At 40.0% G+C, this 10,872-nt stretch overlaps 1 non-coding gene across 1 annotated transcript; it reads right to left on the reverse strand.

Moving 5' to 3' along the window:
• Window positions 1–3,911: 3,911 nt before the first annotated feature.
• Window positions 3,912–3,984, reverse strand: trnaa-ugc (transfer RNA alanine (anticodon UGC)). Its single transcript has one exon. It is a non-coding gene; the product is annotated as a tRNA-Ala (tRNA).
• Between the last annotated feature and the right edge of the window lie 6,888 nt (window positions 3,985–10,872).

Raw genomic sequence — 10,872 nt, forward strand, 5'->3', positions numbered from 1 at the left:
AAATAGTTTATTTTGATGCATATGCTGTTTTTTCGCAAATTTGCATTATAATATTTATTTTCGATTTTCCTGCAGTATATGAAAATTGGTGTATTTCAAAAATAAAACTATGAAGACACTTAAAATAAATTTCCTGTGGTGGGAAACTAGTTTGTGCAACTTTTTTGTATTTACAGTTTTGAGGGATAAGCCTCTTAAATTTCTCTAACTAGAAATATATGTTAAAAAAACAAAAACGATTTTCAAATTTTTTGTAGTTTATTGCACTTTTTTGCAATTTATGTACTTACTATGCACTTAATGCATACATATTATTAAAATTTGGGTTATAATGGTTGTATTGATGTATATCAACAAAAATGGCACTACAGCATGTAAAAATATAATATAAGCTCTGGCGGACTTGGTTCTATGGTAGGTCTTAAAGGTAATCCAGGTATCCAGGTAAGGAAATCCTATAACGTTTGTTCTCGTAAATTCAAGCCACAGAGATGTGGTGTTTAGAAACAATGCATCTCAAATGTTCTGATACTCCTGATGCATACGGGATCCCTACAGGCTTTCGAGAAGGCAGCTGTCCTTCTCTCCTGGATCGGCTGGAGCTTTCTTTAGGTGCCTTCCCAGCTTTGACAAAAGTCCAGCTGGAGTAACCACATTTACTCAGGGCATTCTTGATGTGATGTTCTTCTGCTTCTTTGGCCGCTGTGTCTGTGGGGATGGTGTTCGTTCTCTGTTGTAGCGTCCTGATGACAACCAGTTTATGCTCCATTGGATGATGAGAGTCAAACCTTAAATACTGATCCGTATGCGTAGGTTTATGGTACACATCAGCTTTTAGATGTCCCCCATTACTGATGGAAATGTCACAATCTAAGAAGGCTAACCTGCTACTTCAGACAGTCTATCACCCTCTTCCTGTAACCATTTCCTGGGTCCTAGGGGCTCATAAGTATTTTCGTCACTGAGCAATGACGAAATGTTCTCATGATAGTCTGGCTGGTTTAGCAAAACTGTGCACCTACCTTTGTCTGCCTAAAGGATGATAATGTGATGGGAGTGCCTTCCTCTCCTCCATGCTGATGTTGGATGCTGGGGGCTTTGCGTTGCTGAGACAGACCGAAACGTCTGCCCGTAGTTGCTCTGCTTCCACGTCTGCAATATTGTTCTTTCAAATTGCTCTTTCTGTGGCTGTGATCAGTTCCACTAGCGGGATTTGTCTTGGCGTCACAGCAAAATTCAAACCTTTAGCAAAGATGTTTTTCTCTGTTTGGGTGAGCTGTCTGTCAGACAAATTCTTCACCCACTTGTCCACATCCTCAGTATGGCATCCTTCTCTCTTCTGACCACTGAGGACACTCTTTGTATTTTGCTGTGGTTTCCGACGCACAACAAGTCAAACTCTGTTGCCTGGTTTTAGACTTCTCGTGCTGTGCTAGACGATCCTTCTCGGTGAATTCAAACACCTTTTTAAGAGCATTGTCATCTAGAAGCATTGTAAGTCTCTGTTGGATCCACTCCTCTTCAGATTTTAACACGTCGATGGTAAAACTTGTTTGCCTCACCCGTTCATTAAGCAGCTTTTAGCAGACTTTTAGGAGTAATCCTGTCTTGTCGGCATCTGAGGCTGAATCTCAGGTGGTTCCTCTAATCAGCCATCTTGCATGCTGTTTGCTCATACTGATGTACTGATCTACTTACCTGGATGATTGAGCATGCATCAAGACGTTGTACTTAGAAAGTGTTAGTACATTTGTGAACACTACTCTTCAGTAGCGCTGAATGCTAAAAGAAGCAGTTGCCATCTTTCTGATATTATTTTAGGATGAGCAGGGATGTTTTTCAGTTTTTGTGACATTAAAGAGAGAAGAGCTGTTAGAAAGTCTTTTCAGAGTGATTGGATCAATCTTTTCAACCTGCAAAATCAAACTTTTCTGATTTGTTGTAAGTGAGCGCTCTACCATTTGAGCTAATCCCCCACGGATGCATCGGTTTGATCACACGAATGCTACTCTCTCCTTGAAATGCCTAAGGAAACAACTGACTGTGGCGTACTGAAAGGAGGAACTATCCCAGTATAATTTCCAGAAGCACGTGTGTCCGTTCTCTGCACTGCGCATCTGCAGCTCTACAACGCCACAGCATGTGTGATCAGTTAAAGGTCACTACAGTTGACTCGTCTTAGAGTACTGCACCTCTAGTTATTAAGTTAAGCATGTAAACAGGGTGACCCAAGGTCTCACAGTGGTTTGATCCGAAACCTCTGCTGATAATGACCCATGCCTTTTTTCAGTAAATGGTAAAAGTTACTACACCCCTCCCTGTTGTCATTGGCTGTGGTTTATGCTGTGGTATATGATTTATTTTTGGTGCAGCGTCAATACACAGTCCGAAAATATCTGTTCAATAAACCAAATTAATTTTACTTTCATCTCTGAAATACTCTGTATGTATTTGCTGGTGATTCACTTCAAAGTCCGACCTTTCTCACATATTTGAAGACTATTTATCAGTGTCTGATGACGTCACTCGGGGCTGACTCATGTGGGGGATTAGCTCAAATGGTAGAGCGCTAGCTTAGCATGTCAAAGGAATTTGCAAAGAAAAGCGTCTGGACTTCTTTAAGTTGCTTGAAGACGTTTCACCTCTCATCCGAGAAGCTTCTTCAGTTCTAAGGTCAAATGGCCGAGAGTCCCAGATTTAAACCCAGTGGGAGTATCCCCCAAAGAGGGACAAAGGACCACCCGGTGATCCTCTAATCACATGAGCCAAGGTGTGAAAGCGGGTGTGGGACCTAATCAGCCAGGGTTTCGGGTGAGCTCATTGTGAAACCTGGCCCCACCTTGTCATGTGAATTCCTGAGGTCAGATGGCCCAGGATGTGAGTGGGCGTTAAGGCGTCTGGGGAGGGAACTCAAAACTGGATTATAGATGGCAGACAGTTGGTGTCGTAAACCACCGCCTCTGTTCAAAGATGGTCGCTCACAGTGGACATAGATGGCCTCTTTCACTCCTCTTTCAAACCATCTGTCCTCTCTGTCCAAAATGTGAACATTGGCATCCTCGAAAGAGTGACCTTTATCCTTAAGATGCAGATGGACTGCTGAGTCTTGTCCTGTGGAGGTGGCTCTTCTATGTTGTGCCATGCGCTTGTGAAGTGGCTGTTTAGCCCGATTGATGCCCGCATCCTCCAAAAGACTTTTCTTTTAGGCATCGTCACAAAAACATACAAGTTTGCACAGTGAAATCCTTCTCATCACCTACCCAAACAGACATTGTCTTTTTACTGTACATGTTCAAGCATACAATGGTAGCCCAACATCACAGAACTCTCAAATGACATTAAACAGTGGCTGTCAACTGAGCGGACAATCATAATGAAGCAGTTCATTTTATTTTGTAGAGTCAAGCGGCTCGTGATATTATTGGAAACCAGATGGCACCAAAAACGACGGTGCTAAAAAGCTTTGAGTAATGAACCCTTTTTCTATACAAGCTTCAGTGTTTCAGAAAACTTAATTTGGCCATCACGAGTAACCAACTACCTCATACACATAAAACTTAGAGTGTATTCAAAGTAAATAAAGTTTATTTATTTATTATACAAACTTTAAAGAGCTAATCCCCCTGTGTCTCCTGCGGTAGCAAGATCACAATGCAATGACGTGTGCCACTGAAAATATATGAAGACATATGAGTTATTATTTGTCAGACTATATCAATTGCCCATTGATGATGGCTAAAGATTACATTGCTGTTTTCTGTGAAGGATATATTCCTGACTCTTGTGACGTACTAATGAAAGCCCAGTAACAGTAAGGTCTGGTAGGGGTAGCTAGTCACAGGGATTTAAGGGATTTGTTCACTCTGCAAATTAAATGTTTTCATGATGAGGTTTAAAGTGAAACACCCGTTTGGAGGATGCGGGCGTCGATCCCGCTACCTCTCGCATGCAAAGCGAGCGCTCTACCATTTGAGCTAATCCCCCTGTGGTTGCAACGTACACATGTCACATGATCTGTGGTGTTTCAGAGCTGCACATATGCAGTCCTGAGTACAGACACACCAGGGCTTTGCTTATGAACCTAGAACTGGGATTGCTCCTCTTTCCAAAAGTAGTTTAATGACATTTAGCTTCTAGTAGGGGTACCTGGTCACATGAACGTTTCAAATATTGTAAAGGCCATGCCCAGAATATCAAGTCAACACAGCACTTGAAATGATCTGTTACTTAGAAAAATGAATAAACTGCAATTGAAAAGTCTGGCTCATTGTCTTGAAAGGCAGAGTACTCGTTTTGAATGGACAACTGTTCCTTGTTGCCCAAACTGCCACACTGCAAATTGGTTTTTGTATATTTTTTTCTTATCCAGGTAAGGAAATCCTGAAACATTTGTTCTCTTAAATTCTCTATAAGTAATTCTCTATATGATTACTTTGATTTCAGTTATCCAAAACTCCCTATACAGAATATCCAGTGAATGCAGCATTTGAAACGAACTTATACTTAGAAATCCCAAAAAGTTGATTCTGTTCATCTGGACGTAACGTTTTCAGTGGGAGAAATGTTTCGTCACTCATCCGAGTGACTTCTTCAGTCTCAGCTGACTGCAGGTTCCCCCAATCTTATAAACAGCACATTTGCATAATGAATGAAACTAGCACCACTGAACGAACAATGAGCTGGGAGGTCATTTCCTTAAACATGAGTATGCAGATCCTCATGACCACTGATCAATGACCATGAGTACATTCACAGAGAGTTGGGGAATGGCTGCAATCACAGCATGGTAAGATGGCGAAAGATGTACCCTTAGGCCCCCTCCTCGATTCAGAGATGATCTTTTCCTTTTCACGTAAGTGGCCTCCTTGACTCCTCGCTCAAACCAGCGTTCCTCCCTGTCCAGGATGTGTACATCCTCATCATTAAAAGAATGTCCACTGACCTGTAGGTGTAAATAGACTGCGGAGTCCTGGCCTGACGAGGCAGCTCTTCTGTGTTGTGCCATCCGCTTCGCCAGAGGTTGTTTGGTTTCCCCGATGTATAAATCCGGCAATCCTCATGGCACTTAACAGCGTGCAATATATTACTCTGTTTGTGTTGGGGCCCCGGTCCTTGGGGTGGACCAATTTTTGGCGCAGTGTGATTTGGGGTTTAAAAGCCACAGAGATGCTATGTTTATAAAAAATACGTCTCAAATGTTCTGATACTTCTGATGCATACGGGATCACTACAGGTTTTCAAGAAGACAGCTGTCCTTCTCTCCTGGATCGGCTGGAGCTTTCTTTAGGTGCCTTCCCAGCTTTGACAAAAGTCCAGCTGGAGTAACCACATTTACTCAGAGCCTTCTTGATGTGATGTTCTTCTGCTTCTCTGTTGGGACAGCGGTCTGTTGGGATGGTGTTCGCTCTCTGTTGTAGCGTCCTGATGACAACCAGTTTACGCTCCTTTGGATGATGATAGTCAAACCGTAAATACTGATCCGTATGCGTAGGTTTACGGTACACATCAGCTTTTAGATGTCCCCCATTACTGATGGAAATGTCACAATCTAAGAAGGCTAACCTGCTACTTCAGACAGTCTATCACCCTCTTCCTGTAACCATTTCCTGGGTCCTAGGGGCTCATAAGTATTTTCGTCACTGAGCAGTGTCAAAGTGTTCTCATGATGGTCTTGCTGGTTTAGCAAAACTGTGCACCTACCTTTGTCTGCCTGAAGGACGATAATGTTGTTGTCATTACTAAGTGATGTGAGTGCCTTCCTCTCCTCCATGGTGATGTTGGATGCTGGGGGCTTTGCTTTGCTGAGACCGTCCGAAACGTCCGTCCGTAGTTGCTCTGCTTCCACGTCTGCAATGTTGTTCTTTCAAATTGCTCTTTCTGTGGCTGTGATCAGTTCCACTAGCGGGATTTGTCTTGGCGTCACAGCAAAATTCAAACCTTTAGCAAGGATGTTTTTCTCTGTTTGGGTGAGCTGTCTGTTAGACAAATTCTCCACCCACTTCTCCACATCCTCGGTATGGCATCCTTCTCTCTTCTGGCCGCTGAGGACACTCTTTGTATTTTGCTGTGGTTTCCGACGTACAACAAGTAATTCAAACTTCCTTTGTTGCCTGGTTTTAGACTTCTCGTGCTGTGCTAGACGATCCTTCTCGGTGAATTCAAACACCTTTTTAAGAGTATTGTCATCTAGAAGCATTGTAAGTCTCTGTCGGATCCACTCCTCTTCAGATTTTAACACGTCGATGGTAAAACTTGTTTGCCTCACCCGTTCATTAAGCAGCTTTTAGCAGACTTTTAGGAGTAATCCTGTCTTGTCGGCATCTGAGGCTGAATCTCAGGTGGTTCCTGTAATCAGCCATCTTGCATGCTGTTTGATCATACTGACGTACTGATCTACTTACCTGGATGATTGAGCATGCATCAAGATGTTATACTTAGAAAGTGTTAGTACATTTGTGAACGCTACTCTTCAGTAGCGCTGGATGCTAAAAGAAGCAGTTGCCATCTTTCTGATGGTAAATGGCCTGCATTTGTATAGCGCTTTACTCAGTCCCTAAGGACCCCAAAGCGCTTTACACTACATTCAGTCATTCACCCATTCACACACTGGCAATGGCAAGCTACATTGTAGCCACAGCTGCCCTGGGGCGCACTGACAGAGGCGAGGCTGCCGGACACTGGCGCCACCGGGCCCTCTGACCACCACCAGTGAAGGTGAACCACATTGAAGTTCACCTGTTTAAACAAATCTACATTTTATTATTTCAGCAGTACATGTGCAGCATTTTAGTGGCACATATAAACAGTACACAAAGTAAAAAGCTCTGTGAGTTTTCAGGTGAAATCCTTTTTTAATTCCTAAGCTCTTCTATCTGTTATGAGCTGCACAGTGTTATAAAAGATACACAGAACACAGCCAAGACACAACATACCTGCATCTGTGATTTTCTAGCTTTTTGAACCAAAGAAAAAGCAATGCATAACAGAACAATCAGATCCTTTCACTATATGGGGTTAAGTGTTTTTTAAATTTATTTTGTCACCAATCTGCAGCTCTTTTTATTTAGAAATGTCCAAAGAAATTAAGTCTGCTGAAAAATACAGAGAATATGATCTGTAAAAATCAACATGCTTTTTTTTTCAGTTCAGTCTTACATTCACTGACTTTAAAAAAATTGCAATTTTTGTCCCTTTACTTCTTGTTTGTTAAGTTGGAAATGAAATGGCACAAAATCCAATTTGAATTTGAGCTGGAAAGAAAAGCTGAAGAAACTGCCACTTGGATGCTATGAAGATATACTGTAACTTTAATTAAAAACATGTTAAAATTACAAATAAAAAAACATGTATAAATACTGTAGTATACTACAAACTGCCCTTTATTTTCTAAAAAACAAATGCCAGTACAAAATGATTTACTTAAAAAAAATTCAACCTTCTTTTGCTTGTTTTTATGGTTAACTTAACATATCGGTTTTTAAAAGGAGATGACAAACAAACAGAGAGAAAAAATATGTAAGGAGTCAAGGGTGTTATCTTTGGCTGTTGTTTTATAAAGAAAGTAATAACTCTGGAGCCAAAGTGCTGAATCTGACGCCTCTAGAAGATAAATGAGAGACATCAGGCCCAAGCTCAGAGGCCTGGCCGCCACACAGTCGTACGGAAAGCTACAGATGTTGCTGTGCACAAAAGAGTGCGCAGCTGTGTATTTACTTTCATTTATGGACCTGTGAATGGGATGGAAATTATACAACTAAAATTCTGATTGGTTCCATTAATCTGTGGATAAATATATAACTAGAAATGTAACCATTTTGCATTTCAAATTTCTAACACTCTAAATCGGTTTATTAACTTTACTATGTCAAATTTGATTGGATCCTGTTTTAACTGCAAATTATTGTTGCTATAGGCATTTCCCCACTTTGGCAACTTTCTTTAGCAAATTTAATTTAATATATTTGTGAAATGTGAAGGATTACATAAGGTGGAGTCAGAAAAACAGCTCAGCGAGGCCATTTTTCATGCGTGATGAGGGTGTTGAGGAGGTTCAGTGTCATGGTGAGCTGCAGCATTTCACATTTCATTTGCTTTATCGCTTCCTGTGCTCCGAAAAGAATTTCCACATATCCTTCTGCCTGATGTCTAAGAAGAATTTGAATGAGAATGAAATAATCTGCTGTAAAATTCAGCCAGGAGTTTACTCTTCAACGCACAACTATTTATGGAGATTTCTACAATAAAAAAATATCTCCATTATATGATATCGATGCAGGCAGTGTTTGTGTGGGAGTGGCTTAGGGCTGCAATCACAGACTGGATTCAGTGACATAGCCTGAAAAAGTGAAACAGTCTCAAACCTGCATTCTTTTAATGGCCAGCAGGGGGTGAAAATATAAGTCTACAAGCCTATTTGCAGATCTTTAACCTCAGTGAACACTTTTTACCAGATTCACGGCTTCAGAGTATTTTTTTTAATATAGTACAATCTTTATTTTCTAAATTGTAGTTTCATTGAGGATAAAATAGTAAAGCAGGGCCTGCCTTTGGATGTGGTTTCTTTCTTCAGCATTGAGTTTCTCAGACAGATCCTCCCATGCTTTTCATGACTAGTTTCAAAAACACAAAACAGTAATGCCACTGGCCACAATGCTCACTTTTATATACAATCCAATGGTCTACTTTCCAGATTAAATTTATACAAATTTAGATTTTATGCAGAGTAAATAGAAAGTCAAAGATGCAAAGTGATGCAAATACAATATTTCAAATATTTTAAGAACAGGTAAAAAAAAAAAAAACAACCCATCATGCTTGGCAGTAAAAGCCTGTGTGCAGTACAAACTTACTGCTGCTTGTACAGACCTGCAGCTGAAAGATTTACCTTTGCTTTAATGTAGAAACAACAACAAAAGAAAATGTCAGTTATTGGCTGTAACTGTATTTGTGAAAGATACAAAGGCAAAACTTTGGTCTGAACACTGTATTGTTGAAACATTTATTGGCATTAGTGATTTATCTAATGATTATTTGTTGTTGTTTCTTCTATAAAATATTAAAAAATACAAAATCCAGTCACACAGAAAGTTTAAGAAGATAATGTGAAGAGTTTTTGTTAATGTACTGATTAGCTGACAAACTATTTGACCTCTAATGTGTTATATATCATTAAATAGAATGAGCAACAATACAGATGTTTAATCGTTGTTGCATATATTAAAGTGATTATGAAAAAAAGCCCAGCAGCCCAGAGTTTTCATTGCCTTTCACTATTATGCAGACACGATGGAGGTATGTAATGTAATGCAGATGTCACATGTGATGATTTAATGTGATCAGCTAGCCAAAGAACACTGATACTGTATGCAGATGTAATCGATGACAGAAGGTATTATGTGGTGCATTCACAAGATTATGAGAAAACTTGACCTCTGACCTTGATCTTGAAGTCAAAGTAACTGTGATTTGAATTTGTGGAAAATTTTTAGTAGACACACCCACAGCATCAAGTTCGACACCATACATCAACTCATTCACAAGTTATCACATTCACAATCTCGGCACTCAAGTTTGTGAATGTGATAACTTGTGAATGTGATGATACACACAGCATCAGTTTGAAAATTAAAGTAACTTTAAAAGTGGCTGCATGACAAAGGATGACGTGTGCCGTTCCTTTTCTGGTACAATGACAGGTTTTGAGTGGCAGGAAGGATGAAGACTCCCAGTTTGTAATTTCCCTTGTTTCCACCCACTCATTGCCAAATCTTTATTTTCTCCTGCTTTCATCCATGTCATTAAAATTTGTCATCTTTAATTTTCTTGGTGTTTAAATGTTGTTTTATCTCATTTGTTCACCTTTTTCTTATTTTCTGCCTTGTCCAATCCCTGTGTTCTCATGTTATTCTCTTGTTAATTTGTTTTCGTTTGGGTCTTTTTAAATGTTGCTTTTGTTTTGTTATAATTTTTTTCCACATGCATCTAGTTCTTGTTTCCTCTTCGTATTTCTCATGTTTTTGAGATTTTCTTGTTGTATTTTGTTTTTTGTTTCATGCTGTTCTTTGTGCATTTTTTCCTCATTGTGTTTCCCCTCACAGAACCAAAACTGATTTCTAAAGAAATACAATTTAAGTATCAGCTTGAACACGAGCCTTTCATCATTTTAAGAAAACTTAACCTGTTACATTGACCTTGAGGTCGTTTGAGATTACTGAAATTTAAAATCACCTGAAATTGTTAATAGATAAACACGGTATCAATTCCTACATCACCTCATTCACAAACTTGTTTGTCTATGCCACCATTATCAGCCTTTTAGGACTGAGGGGTAAAAACTTGTTGGTTCTATTAAATGTAGTATGAGCAGCTTTCATATTTAACATTTCATAAGTTGAGTTTGTATTATCATCACAATAATGAGTAGGGCATAAATGTTTATAAACAATGTGTCCTGTTTCATTTACACTTCACTCTGTTTGCCACTTTATATGGATTAACATGGAATAACCAAATGGAAAAGGTATATTGTTTTATTTCATGTTTATTTATTTTAAAATGAAAGCAAAGATAACATGCAGAGGTCTTCCTCCAGCGAGCTCTAAGTCCACTGGTGATGAAAGTGTCATGAAATCTGGAGGGAACCTCCAGGTTTCCACGCCGGCTGTGATGGATACTTACAAGCGGGTGAGATGGATATCAGAGTGCAGGAGCCCAGGAACAGGTCCAAGACCTGAAACACAAGGAGAGTGGAAGAAAGCGTTGTGAAATCCGGAGGGAACCTCCAGGTTTCCCACGCCTGCTGTGATGGATGCTTACAAGCGGGTGAGATGGATATCAGAGTGCAGGAGCCCAGGAACAGGTCCAAGACCTGAA

Source organism: Oreochromis niloticus, unplaced genomic scaffold (assembly GCF_001858045.2).
Source record: "Oreochromis niloticus isolate F11D_XX unplaced genomic scaffold, O_niloticus_UMD_NMBU tig00007353_pilon, whole genome shotgun sequence".
In the NCBI taxonomy this organism is placed as follows: domain Eukaryota; kingdom Metazoa; phylum Chordata; class Actinopteri; order Cichliformes; family Cichlidae; genus Oreochromis; species Oreochromis niloticus.